Source organism: Pleurodeles waltl, chromosome 1_1 (assembly GCF_031143425.1).
Source record: "Pleurodeles waltl isolate 20211129_DDA chromosome 1_1, aPleWal1.hap1.20221129, whole genome shotgun sequence".
Classification (NCBI taxonomy): domain Eukaryota; kingdom Metazoa; phylum Chordata; class Amphibia; order Caudata; family Salamandridae; genus Pleurodeles; species Pleurodeles waltl.
In genome coordinates, this window is record NC_090436.1 from 860,213,905 (window position 1) to 860,227,817 (window position 13,913).

The following is a 13,913-nucleotide window of genomic DNA, read 5'->3' on the forward strand; positions in this document are numbered from 1 at the left end:
GGAGCAGATCCGGCAGCATTCTTGAATACCATGTTCTTTATGTTCCATGCGATTGCCCCTGCTGCTTCACCGGCTGGTCCCACGGGTCCATTGGCATTTTCGTTGGGCTCCCCTGCTCTGTACAAGGCGGCGACGTTTATGCCATTCTGTCCGGCTGAGGGTGCCGGACCGGCGCCGATGACAACACCTCAAGGCTCTGTGGATCCTATGACGTCGCCTCCCAGATCTATGGTGTGCCGGTGCCGGATCCGAGTGATGGATTCTACCAGAGTCAACCTTCTTATCCTGCGCCACGTCAGGTATTGAAGCCGGTGTTTTCAATATCTGATGCCAATTCTATGTCGACGCCGAGGTTGGAGGCTCGACTGAGGTCACACAGGAAGGCCTTGTGACTCTTAGAGGAGGAAGAGTATCAAAGGCATTTGGTGGAGGAGGGGGAGATTGTCGAGCCCTTGGGAGAGTATCAAGGGCTGGATTTGGCCAGTGGGCTGGACACTTCCCCAGAATGGGACTTGTCTTCGCCGGTGAGGTTCACAGAGGAGGCAGCTTCTTTTCACTCAGTGATCAGGAAGGCAGTGGAATTTTTAGAACTTCCATTGCCTGCTGCGGAAGTCAAGACAAACATTTTAACAGAGGTCCTACATCCTTCCTCGACTTCTGCGGATCCTTTGCGTTCATTCAACAAGGCTCTTACAGAGCCCATACTAGAACTTTGGAGGAAGCCTGAATCGTCATCTGCTGTGAATAGAGCTGTAGTACGGAGATACAGAGTGGCGCCTGGTGAGCTGGGGTTTTTATCGAGACATCCTACCCCAGAGAGTTTGGTGGTTCAGGCCTCTTGCTCTACACAGTCTGATGGAGTCACAGGGAAAGAGCCTGGAGCAGACAGGCAATAAAAGCGGATGGAACAATCTGGCTCTTAAGGCTGCAAACGCTACCTGTGTGCTGGGTAGATATGTCCACGCCCTCATGGATTCCGCGAAGGCCATGGTTCCTGACCTGCCGCAGGATGTACAGGGACCTTTTGGTGAACTCTTATCTGATGTGCAGGTTGTGGCAAAACAAATATCCAGTCTGGCCTGGACTCTACGGACTCGGTGGCCAGGGCAGTGGGTACATCTATTGCTACCAGGAGGCATGCTTGGTTGAGGTCCTCTGGGTTTTCTTCGCATGTACACACCACTTTGTTGGATTTGCCCTTCGATGGGGAAAAGCTGTTTGGAGATAAAGCTTACTCTGCCATAGAGCGCTTTAAAGATAGCCGGACCACGGTGAAGTCCTTGGGATTGCAAGCCTCCTCTGCTACCCCTTTTAGGTCCTTTTGGAGGTTCAGGGGGTTTGGGCGTGGGACCGTTTATCGAGGGAGACCACAGTCCTCGGTCCAGCAGCCTACCAGCCTCCCATATCGATCCTTTAGAATGCGGGGGAGGGTTAGGACAAGAGGGGCTGCCCAGCAGCACCCTGCATCATCCTTTTCCACTGGAGAGCAACATCAAGGGAAGCATCCCAAGTTTTCTCCCCTTTATCACCCATACTTCTCCTGTAGGGGGAAGATTATGTATTTTTCTCCACGAGTGGGAGTTAGCTACATCAGACTCATGGGTTCTAAACATTGTGAGAAAAGGATATGCTCTCCCTTTTCACAAGTTTTCTCCTCCCATCCCTCCCAGTCCCTCGTTTTGTTCAGAAGACCATCTCCTGTTGTTACAGCAGGAGTTCCAGACCCTATTGTCAAAAGGTGCTGTAGAGTTGGTTCCAGAGCAGGAAAGGGGTCAGGGTTGTTATTCAAGATACTTCCTGATCCCCAAGAAGGACAGTCGTTTGAGACCAATCCTAGACCTGAGGATTTTGAATTGGTTCCACAAGCAGGAAAAATTCAAGATGCTGACTCTGGCACAGGTACTTCTGGCGTTGAACAAAGAGGATTGGATGGTGTCTGTCGACTTGCAGGATGCGTACATTCATATCCCTATACTCAAGTCGCACAGGAAGTATCTCCGGTTTGTGGTGGGGTTGCAACACTACCAGTTTGCGGTCCTTCCGTTTGGTCTTACTTCCGCACCTCGAGTCTTCACTAAGGTGATGGCAAGTCTCAGAAGGAAGGGGATATCGGTATTCCCTTACCTGGATGATTGGTTGATCAAAGCCAAATCTCCAGAGCTTGTGTTGCGTCACTTGCAGATAACAACTCAGTTGTTGTTCAGGCTGGGTTTTTAGAAAAATGTACCCAAATCTCACCTGGAGCCCTATCAACGCCTTCTGTTCATAAGGGCAGTACTGGATACAACATTGAATCGGGCCTATCCTCCACCTCAGCAGATCCAGGATATTCAGGCGTTGATTCCAATGTTTCAAAATGGAGCGGTTGTTCCAGTCCTCAAGGTCTTATGTCTGCTTGGTCTGTTTGCTTCTTGCATTCTGTTGGTCACTCATGCACGTTGGCACATGAGGGCTCTCCAATGGTGTCTCAGCAGGCAGTGGTTTCAACACAAAGGGGATCTCGTGGAGTCAATCTCCAGAGACGCTGCAGCGGAGTTACGATGGTGGGCTGTGGACCGCAACCTTTCTCAAGGAAGGCCGCCGTTTTCACTGCCGCCTCCGTTGGCCACGGTCATGACGGATACTTCCACTCTAGGGTGGGAAGCTCATCTGGGGGACCTGGAGATCAAGGGTTGATGGTCTCTAGTGGAACAAACTTTTCATATAAGTCTGTTAGAATTGCGGGCGATACTTTTGGCTTTCAAGGCCTTCCTCCCGTCCCTTTGCGGTCAGTCATTTGAGGACCTGACGGACAACACTACCGCAATGTGGTATATAAACAAGCAGGGAGGAGTAGGGTTGTATCTTTTCTGCAGAGAAGCTCTGCGTCTCTGGTCCTGGCTTCAGGACCATCGGGTTTGCTTGATAGCTAATCATCTGGCTGGAGTGCTCAAGGTACGTGCAGACTCTCTGTCGACATTTTTTGGCCGATCACGAGTGGTGTCTCCATCCGGATCTGGTCCTGCACATCTTTCAGATGTGGGGTTCTCCAGTGATAGATCTGTTTGCCACTCAGGAGAACACGCACTGCCCGTCATTCTGCAGCCTCCAGTATCCAGTGCAAGGAGCTTTGGGGGATGCGTTTCAGATCTCTTGGTGCAACCAGTTGCTTTACGCATTTCCCCCCCATACCCTTGATTCCTTGGGTTCTGAGAAAGATTTGCCAAGATCTGGCTCGGGTAGTTTTGATAGCCCTGGATTGGCCAACTCTCGCTGTGCCCTCCGCTCCGTCTCCCTCCAGGGAAGACCTCCTCTCGCAGTAGCAGGAGCATGTTCTACACCCCCACCTCCAGAGCCTGCACCTTCATGCCTGGAGATTGAACAGGGCAACCTGAGTTCCTTTTCTCTCCCACCAGATGTAGTGGATGTTATTTTATCGGCCAGGCGACACTCCACTAAGACAGTTAATGTCGGCTGGTGGGCAAAATTTGTGGCTTGGTGTGGAGAGAAGCAAATTGATCCTTTGAAGGCCCACCTTTCTGATATTTTATTATTTGCTTCGTACTTAGCAAAGAAGGGTTGTGCAGTGGCTATAATTAAGGGTTATTTAGCTGCTCTGTCAGCCTTTCTTTTTCTTCCGGATCAGCCCTCATTGTTTAAATCACCTATTGTGGTTAGGTTTCTTAACGGTTTACTTAATAAGTTTCCTCCCACTCCTTTTCATGTGCCTCAGTGGGACCTAAATCTTGTTTTAACCTTTTTAATGGGGTCACCTTTTGAGCCCATGCACTCTTGCCCGTAAGGTTTTTAGTGCTTAAAACAGTTTTTCTCGTTGCCATAACCTTGGCTAGGCGGGTTAGTGAGCTTCAAGCTCTTTCTGTTAAACCCCCCTTTACCTTGTTTTTCCCAAATAAAGTGGTGTTGAAAACCAGGGCTGCTTTCCTGCCAAACATTGTCACTCCTTTTCATATAGGGCAGACTATTACCCTTCCTTCTTTCTACCCTCCTCCTCACCCCTCGAAGGAGGAAGAAAGGCTCCACCGCTTGGACCCTAAAAGGGCGCTTAGTTTTTACACTGAAAGGACGAAAGACTTTTGCCTGGAAGATCAGCTCTTCATGGGGTATTATTGGACAGAGGAAGGGCAGAGCAGTCCATAAAAACAATCTCCAGGAGGGTTATCCTTTGTATCAAGATCTGCTACTCGTTGGCGAAAAAGGTTCCACCTGAGGGTATCAGAGCCCACTCCACCAGGCCTAAGTCTGCAACTTTGGCCCTGGCAAGGGGGGTTCCGGTGGTGGATAATTGCAAGGCAGCAACTTGGGCGTCCCTCCATACCTTCGCAAAGCATTACTGCTTGGACTCTGAGGTTCGGAGGGACGGCCATGTTGCACGATCTGTGTTGCAGGATTTCTTGGTGTAATCAGGTAGGCACCCACCTCCGAGTGCGGTACTGCTTTGGGACTCTATTCATAAGGTGAGGAATCCACAGGTAGTTGTATCCATCAGAAGAACAAGTTACTTACCTTCGGTAACGCCTTTTCTGGTGGATACAATAGCTACCTGTGGATTCCTCAGTCCCACTCGCCTCCCCGTTTCTTGTCTGATTGCACTAGGATATGTGGTTGTATAGATGTATGTATATATTGATATTTTACCTGTATATATAAATGATGGTTTTGATTATGTTGCATCATGAAGGTTTTATGTATATATGTTTCTATTGGAGTTATTTTGGAGTCGGTTCTCACCTGTTCGCCTCAAAGGCAGGTAAAAAATGGGTGAAACTGACGTCAGCACGCCGGCGAGGACCTCTTATTGGCACGGTGACGTCAGACGGAGTCGCGTGGACCCGTTCAATTGTGACGTCCTCGTCGACGTGGAGAGCTGGGAAGAAGATTTTCCGTCGGATGCTGGCGCATGGGTAAATTCATAAGGTGAGGAATTCACAGGTAGCTATTGTATCCACCAGAAAAAGCGTTACTGAAGGTAAGTAACTTGTTCTTTAGGAGCACCCTTAGCCAAAATTATAAATTCTCTCTTCCAACAAAATATATAGTTTTGTGTGCAGCATATAAACATGACAGTTGGAAGACATGTGAGATTGTGACTTTCTGAAAAAAGTCGGTAAAACATTAAAAAAAAAAAAGTAAATTAAATTATCTGCTTTTTACAGCTCTTGAGGATAACTATTTGCAAGATAAAGTGTTGTAAAGGGGAGCATTGTTACAAAGTGAGAGATTCACTCCGCTTAACAATAATACAGCACAGAATGTACTGCTAATTAAAATACACAGCATAATTTTGCTTGAAAAGAAAAGCAACAGTTTCATTGTTTGCTTATTGTGGCTAAAGAAAAGAATTGGAGGGTGCATTTTATTGACAGAACAGGATGCCTTTTTGCAAGCCTTTGAGAGAGAATGTTATGTGCATTTGTGGTTTGCCAAACAATTAAGGTGGGTAACACTCCAGCTAGATAGATCATGATCTGATGTTTTCTATTAACTGCTGAGGAAGGAGAGACAGATATTGCTTGTGTACTACGAACACAGTGCTTGATGTCTTCAACTAAAATCCATTCTATTCCAGTGTTGTCTTTGCAGGCTATAAGAGATGATTCAGTCCTTTATGCATACTGTACTTGTTTGTTGGGGAATGTTGTAGTTTTTGAGTGTATCTCATTTTGCTTCAAGCTTTTCTTTTTCTCCTTTTGAGATACAAGCATTTTTCAAACTTTACAGTCATTTGCCAACCTTTTCCAACATTGGAACATGCTTGTATCTTTAGAGGATTCTCCTCATGTGGTTGTGGAAATGTTATCCTGGCCTGCCCTGTTTGAAAATTAAGAAGCTCTCACAAAGACTTCAATTTGTGGTCTCTTTTTATCTCCCTGTGCAGGAGGTTGCAGGTGAACATTTTGCTACTGTGTGTTTTTGGTGTTCATTTCCTCGTATTTCCTTCTTCAACATTACATTTCCTACCCCTATGATGCAATCTGTATTCCAACCCTCACCTTCATGGCTACCTTTTCGACTAAACCACCCTTTATACATTCCATGGGGTGTGTATGAGATGAGATTCTCTATCAGATACGTGTGACTGGCCCAGATATATCACCAGATGAGCAGGCAGACAGCATATTTAAGAGTGAGAGTTTGAACTAAAAACAGCATATATGGGCAGAAAAAAAGTATATATGTCAAGCAGTGTTGGAGAGTGCAAAGTGAAAAATGAAAGGGGAGGATAGGTAAATGAAAAGATACTGAAAGTTGAATGCGACGAGGCTGGAAAAAATGCATATATTCCGATTTGAGCTCTCCCTCCTTCTTTTCACATCCCTACCCTCATTAAATAATTTTAATAATGTTTATATGCAGATGTTCCGATTGTGTACCCCCCCCAAATTAAAGATATGTATACTAAGCTGAATGTTTCTGCAAAAGTGTTGTATATATTTTTGTTATAACAAGAAAATCATTATTAAATTATTATAACAACTGCGTGGCAGACAGGTCAATCTGTCTGGTGTTGCCATCAGTCTAGCCTTGGTCTCCATATGCTGCCTCTAGAGCTTCTTCCATAGCCTCAGGTATCAACTCTTCTACAGCTTCTGACCTAACATCTGATTTGACGGTCCCTTCTAAGAGCCTTCTAAGCATTCATGTTGTCATGCACATAGTTTAGAAATGTATATTCCCATTGCATTTGAAAGAAGTGTGTTTTGCCCGAGCTCCACGTAGTGCGTAAGGCTTCATTGGCTGCAGAGAAAAAGATTCAATACCACATGCTATTACTAAGTTTTCTTGTGGCCTTAGATCCAAAGAACATCCCTGTATGATCGAGCGTAAATATATTGTGTAAGAAATCATAGGATTATGCAACAGTGGTGGAACTTGGCTCTGCTTTAAATGCTTAAGGATAGGAAGGCAAAGATAAGTGTTGCTTCCTTCTTCCATTGATTGTCAGCCCATACCTATCTGCTTTTTCAGAATAATCTTGATACATAATAGTAATTTCACTGTGGAAAATGTGGCTCAGAAATAATTAAATCTGCGTAGTTGAAGCAAACCAAGACCTTAACTTCCAGAAGTCACTCAGTTGTTAATCTCAGCATTAAAATCCTGATGTTACTTGTACACGGAGCGAGCTCTTGATACTATTTTTATATGAAAATTGCGACACAAAATTAGAAAATAAAAAATATCACAAGCTTGATCAAAGAAGAAACAAGTGTTTCACAGTGGAGCGACATCCATTCATGCATATTTTTTCTAAAAATAGCACAAAGGTTGATAGCGAACAGATATAGGAAACTCAATCCACAGTTTAGCTACAATGTGGGTAGAAGAGAAGAACCTGAACAAAGACAACTGTGGAAGTGCAGCTGAAAGTGAAGCAATAGCAAGAGACTAAAGAGCTGAGCAGAGAAAAAGAGGTCCCAAAGAGTAAATACATTTGAAAACAAAGCACAGAAGTGAAATTGAAAACTCAATGGGCAACAAGTAGAGTTGACGTACGTGTGGAGTGGAAGGAATGGAATCAGAAAAGAAAAAAACATAAAAAGAGACATGAGTTTTGAGAGAACACTGGGTGGCACTGGCATATTTCACAAGCTCACCATGAAATGAGCAACTGTATATAAGAAGGGAGAGAAAAGTTGAAGAACATAACCAACATTAACTTATACTTAAATTAATGTATGCCTTTGTATATGTTTTAGTGATTCTGAGTATTTTTTCCATGGAGAACAGTTCCACTTTGCAGATTCATTGTTTACAATGAAGTATACTGTTAATATGTATTAAATTGAAAACTCATGCCTCCAGGACGAAGGCCATTGTGAGAAAGGAGTTGTGCCGTCTCGGGTGGGAGATTTACCACCAACTAGATAGCTGAGCTTACTCCGGTTTAAACACACCTGCTTTGAAACATATTTCTTGTATTTGTGAACAACAAAAGCCTTCCCAATATCCCATTACCAGCATAGAGGTTTTCCTTTAATTAGTCATGGCTTGAGTTTCCATTTCATTTCATCGTGAATCAGAAGAGCTGAACATCATGTCTGAAGGTTGGGTGGCAAAGCAGTTGTGCTGTACTTTGCAACCAGATCTTAACTTTAGGATGCGACCATTGTACAAATCTGTTGCAGTGTAATTCCATACAGTCATTGTTATCATTTAAATCTCTCTACAGGGACCATAAGTCCACTTTCTCAAGCCAGTCATTTATTTACAATTCTGTTTTTTACATTCATTTAGAAAGTGATTCAACTGTTCTAGTATGCACAATGTGTGTTGTGGGTCCCTGTTCCTTTAATCAGGAAAACTTGTAATCTCCTTTATTTGTGTAACCAAACAAACTAGCAAATACATCTGAAAGCATGTTAACAATATATTCAATATAAACTCTTTGAATATCAAATTACAGTGCATAGCTTCCTGTGAATTACTGGGAACAGTCTTCCTTGTATTATTCTCCATCAACACTCCTATCTGGCATCTCCAACATGAGTTGTTCATTTGCCAAGATTCAGCAATAAACGTTATGAAACCCAATGACACCTTTTTGGTTTTGTGGACATATGCTTTATAATTCTGTCTGGGACAGTGAAAAAAAACATTTTGTTACTTCCTAGTTCCCTGTAATGAAGCTATAACCCACCTCATTGTTCATCCTGAGTGGTTGTTCTGAATCCAAGCGTTTTATCCACAAATACCCTCTACTTAGAAGACAATTTCTGACCCCCACCACTGTTTCTTAGACATGAAAATACAACTGTATAAATTGTGTTCATATTTTCTAAAGTGTGTAGTCCTATTTGAGCAAACATTTCGTAAGTGGTTAGTTTGTGCTGAATTATTCTTTTTTTTTTTTTTTTAGTTATCTTAGTATTTGACCAACAAATGCTTTCCACCTAGACATTCAATCCAGTAAATCACATCCTTTGTATAATGTGTGCCACAATTAATAACTTCTATATTTTACCCTGTCAAGGTATGTATAATTCAGTTAATTGAATCACATTGTTGATGTATGCCAAAAATGGATATGTTTCTTTTTATGGATTATTGTGCTCATTATATGTTTCAATGTAATTAATTCTGCTTTAATTTTAGTCTTGTGACCTTTTTCTGTCTGTTGTATAGCACAAATGTTTTTGTAGGTTAAGTTCATTGCTTAAAATATTCTGGATTCTGTTGTATGTTAATTCCTGCAGATTGCTTACTTATTCCCTTCCTTTGTGTCAGACAGAATTCATACTTTCTTTGTTCTTAGCCTCTTTCCTTCACTGTCATCAGTGGTTTTGGCAGTGCCATTCAGAGTGTCAGTGTCAGGCTTCAAGACGAGTAACATATGTAGACAAATGTCTATTACAGATCCTCATTGTTTTTGCCTTTGGTGTCCAGGAAGGTATCATGCCAGACAAGACTTGAGTCAGAAAATAAAAGAACGGTTGTGAGAGACACATCTGAATCATGTCTTGATTTCATGAAAGGAGGCCCATGATCTCCTGCTTGGTGTAAAACCATGTCCACCATGAAGTTGCTTTAAGGTACAAGTCTCCTTCTTAGAGAAGCCAAAAAATGCATTATAAAGAGCATTGATTCCACCATAGCAGAAATAAGAAAAGAGAAGAAAATGGTGATCAGCCTCTTCTTCTGAAACAATGGCAGCTTTCCTGCCACAGGTGCTACTTCCACTGTATATTGTGGTCTTCAAAGAGGTAGTGGTGAAACTCTTTGACACCTCCCTCTGAAACACTTCAGAGGAGGATATTACATCCTTTGTTATCAGTAGCCACTGTTATGAAGGTGTCCGCTTTGGTCTCTGCTCAGACTCCGGTGTCTGCTCCTGAGCAATTGGTGTTGTCAGGGTTAAAGTCAATATTGGAGCTGGTTTTTGGAGGGAAAACCGTCCTGGTGCTAGAGTGGAGTTAGTGCTGTCCTTTTCAGTGTTATTTAATTATATCCAGATCATGTGTTTAGAAGAGGAAATCATGCCGTTTGCCATAGGGACGATGCAGGATTATTGAAGAGACAAGGATTTTCTTCAAAATGCTGATATGTATACAGAGCTTTCTTTCATTTGGATGCAAGATCTGTTTGCTTCCAATTATGATGCCATGGAATTTCCAAAGCCTAGTGGGAAGAATTGTGATGATTCTGAAGAGAGAGCAATGTATCATTGGTGGCTGACATCTCTTGTGTGAGTGGTCTATATACATCTGAGGAAACTGAGTTACAGAAGCCAGCGGGTCTTGCTTTAACCTAGCAGAGCCAGGGGGCTAAGGATGTAAAGAAGGCTGTGGAATCCTTGAGCATTAATTGCTATAGGCAGCTGAAGAAGACTCCTTTGTATATAGAAATACTAAGTGGGAAGCAGTCTGCAGAAGAGATTTGTCCTTTTAATGAGGATAAGGGGAGGAAGCCTCTAAACAGCACTGGATATTGTGTGGAGACTGTAAGTTCCAATGACTCCAATGACTCCTGTGTGGTGTTTAGAAGGTATATATGGATGTGAAAGGCAGGGTTTTAATCTGATGTTCAGGCAGAGGTAATAAATGTAATTTAATGGTGATTTCATATTTGTTGGAAAAAGCAGATACCTCCCTTGAACATTACAAGTAGATCCATTCTGTAGACAGGATGTTGGGGGTCTCATTGCCAGTGAGGAAATTCCACAAACACTATCTCTGGTTTGTAGGCTGTGGATGCAAATTTGTAAGGCAACAGAATTGGCAACGGTCCTCACAACACTTTTTGTCATGCCATGCCATGCTATTGCGAGGATTTTAGGTCTCTCATTGCCATTGAAGAAATACCATAAAAAATGTCCCTGGTTCAGAGTTTTTTAAGGCGACAGCATTACCAACAGCCCTCACAACACTTTTTTTTTTTATCAACAAGAGATGTGGATTAGGGAAGAGAAGCTTGGTCAAGGCCAAGGTTCCTCCTTATCTGCCTCCACTCCACCAGCAGAACCTTGTACTGTTTTGTGCATGTGACACCTGTAGCGATGCAGGTATCAACGAGCATTCAAAGATGCAGGAAAGTACTTTGCACCAATCGGTCTTGCAGTTGAAAGAATGTGGATCCAGAATGACATTTCTGGAGAATGCTCCACCCATTTCCCCCATCCCTTCCTGTGTCCCCTTCCTGCAGAAACACCTTTATGATGGAGTTGGCAGATTTTTAGAGAAAGGTGCCATAAAGGTTATTCCACCTTCTCAGAGAGGAAAGGGTCTTTAGTCCTGTTTTTGTCAGATCACAAAAGAGAAGTGAGTGTGTGGCATGTTATAAATCAGTGCTTCATGAACAGGTTCATAAGGAAAGTTCAACATGTTGACCAGCCAGCATGTTTTCTTGGTCTTACAGGATAAGTTGGCGTCTCTGGAAATCCATGATGCCTATTTCCATATTCTTACTGTGGACTCACAGAAAATAGAGGGGCACTGTGCAGCTGGAGTAGACTTGCACTGGCCTTGATAACATTCACAAGAGTTCAGTGAAGATAGCATGTTCTGTGCAGCTTGGGGATATCTCTTCAGGAATGCCCACTTTAAGGTGCAATTTTGAGTCTAGCTCACGTTGGTTACTAGCCACTACACCTTGGAGCAACCACTGCATCAGATCTGCAGGATGCTGGACCTCATAGATGTTATGGCACTCCTCAGTGACCCGACTGCTGGATGTTTGAGCTCACCATCACGGGCCATGCCATGAGTTGCCTCTTGTAGGGATGCTCACAGCCTCAAATCTGCAGAGTGCAGGGGCTCACACCAATATTGGACCACTTCATGGAGTGCCTTCCTTAGGGTGGCGTTGTGCCTACAGTACTTCATCAAGCAGGCAATTCCAGTGGGTATATTCTGCGGTAGGCTGGATCATAGGCTGCTCGTTGGTCTTCACAGCGACCAGCACCTTACAACAGCATCAGCATACATGATCTTCAGCTTTAGCGGTGCAAATCGAATTCTAGGTTCATAAGGCAGTCTACAGCTTTCTCATCAAGGCTTAGCCACATACATTTTATCAGCAGTTCTAGCGGTTTGGTCTGAACCCCCTGAAAGAGGACAGCCACGGATTCTTTCTCTGGCCCAGGTCTTTATCTACATGGGCGTGCAGAGCTTTAGTGAGTCAAAGCATGACCATGGGATGATTTTATTCAGTCCTGGTGACAGATCGCCTCTCCAAATTTCCACATGAATTTCAAGTTCACCCTGAACTTTTGAGGGGAACCAGTTACTGCAGAGTGCAGGTCATGTCAGAGAGACTCATCTCCATGGGAGCAGTTTGAGGAAAGCTTCCACTTTTTTCATTGTATATTTCACCTAAAGTGTCCCCGTCTGTAGCACAAATCACAGAAAGTGAGAGTGGAGCATCAGCCCAGTCTTCTATAGTCTTCTATATTTGTCTTTTTATTGATTTGTAGCAAGATCCAACAGAATAAACTAAAAAAACTTTCAATGACATACTTTATCCTAGACATCCTTTCCAGTAATTTTCAATAGTTTCCAATAGGATGATACCAGATGAATACCATCAGGCTAAATAACGACCCCAATTTATTTTATTATTGGACCTGGATATAATTACGCATGATTGTCTTGAAAACGTTCACCCCAAATCTGAGAAAACGTTTTACCACCGCCCACTGTCCTAGCATACCTCATTTCCTGATTTCTGACCTGCACCATTTTAGTCAGCCACTCTCCAGGAGAGGGAGTTTGATCGGTGCTCCAGTTTCTTAACAAGATAGATCTAGCAACCGCAGTGTTGCAATGAACACTAGTTTTTCCCACCTGGGTGTAAGCCTTGACCCGAGGTCATAGCCGAAGCCCACCAACCAGATGCTGGGAGATATAGAGATCTGAGCGATAGTTGTTAATATCTTAAATACTCCATCCCAATATTCCTGGATAAGTGGGCAGGTGCCAATCATGTGTGTCCAACTGGCCACACCTACTGCCTTACAACGAAATTAGAGATCAAGACAGCTGGGCACCATCCGAGGTAAGGCTTGCGGGGTGTGATATAATAGCCATTTACTAAAAAATATCATACAATGCCAATTCGCGCCTCTGAGTACGGTAAAATTAAAAAAATGTATCTTCTCCCAACACTCCGACAGATCGAGGCCCTCTTGACAGTCCTATTTTCTTGCCGCCTTTGCCCAGAGATCAGTCTTTTCCTGCTCTAAGAGTAAGCTTCTCCATGCACCAGCTTGCCTTACCCTGAGAAGGTCTGCCAGTTTGGCAACTAATGTCTGTGTATTGAAGATTAAATCGATATCCAGCTCCCTCAAACTATGGAGCATAATACTATATGATCCCACCAAAAGGAAATCATTTTGGACAGCCGTCATAATATTTGAGAGCGTTTTCCAGTTATCGTTGCTTCGAAAGTCCCCTATCTTCCTAAATAATCCCACCTCTTTGCTATCTCTGGCTCGACCTGAGAACCAGAACGCAGCATAAGCTGTGTAAGAGGAGTAAAAAAGGTGCAAATATGGGATTGAGTATCTTTTTAGAAAATCCGATTTTCTTCTAAGAAACCATTTAATAATCTTGTATTGAACTTTCTTTGGGGTTTCACCAGTAGTGCAGGTTTCTTAATATTATGATCGCTGCAGATTAAATCCTGAAAATCCTGAGAATATAGGCAGCCCGTGGGTTGATGGGCTTTGAAATTGGTCAAATAATGTGCAAAGAAATCAAAATAAAAATCTTTGAAGTTTGGTAATGCTAATCCCACCTTTTCTCTATCAGCATATAGTGTACTTAGCGCAGTACGCGCCTTCTGATTTTTGCCAAATAAATGAGCCAAACATGGACTCTAATTTCTTGAAAAACAAAGACGTTAATATACAAGGAATGGCCGAAAACAAAAAGTTAACTAATGGTAATATAGACATTTTAATCAATGCAATTCGGCCA

General features: G+C 43.2%; 1 protein-coding gene across 6 annotated transcripts in view; it reads left to right on the forward strand.

The window, feature by feature from the left end:
• AGTPBP1 (ATP/GTP binding carboxypeptidase 1) overlaps positions 1–13,913 on the forward strand; it is an 863,873-nt gene that overhangs the window by 81,744 nt on the left and 768,216 nt on the right. The window contains exon 3 of one of the 6 annotated variants that reach the window (XM_069229595.1): positions 8,858–8,971. The exons of the other annotated variants lie outside the window; for them this stretch is intronic. The gene's annotated coding sequence lies outside the window, so the exon portion shown is untranslated. The remainder of the gene's footprint in view (positions 1–8,857; positions 8,972–13,913) is intronic. 6 annotated transcript variants of the gene reach the window in all.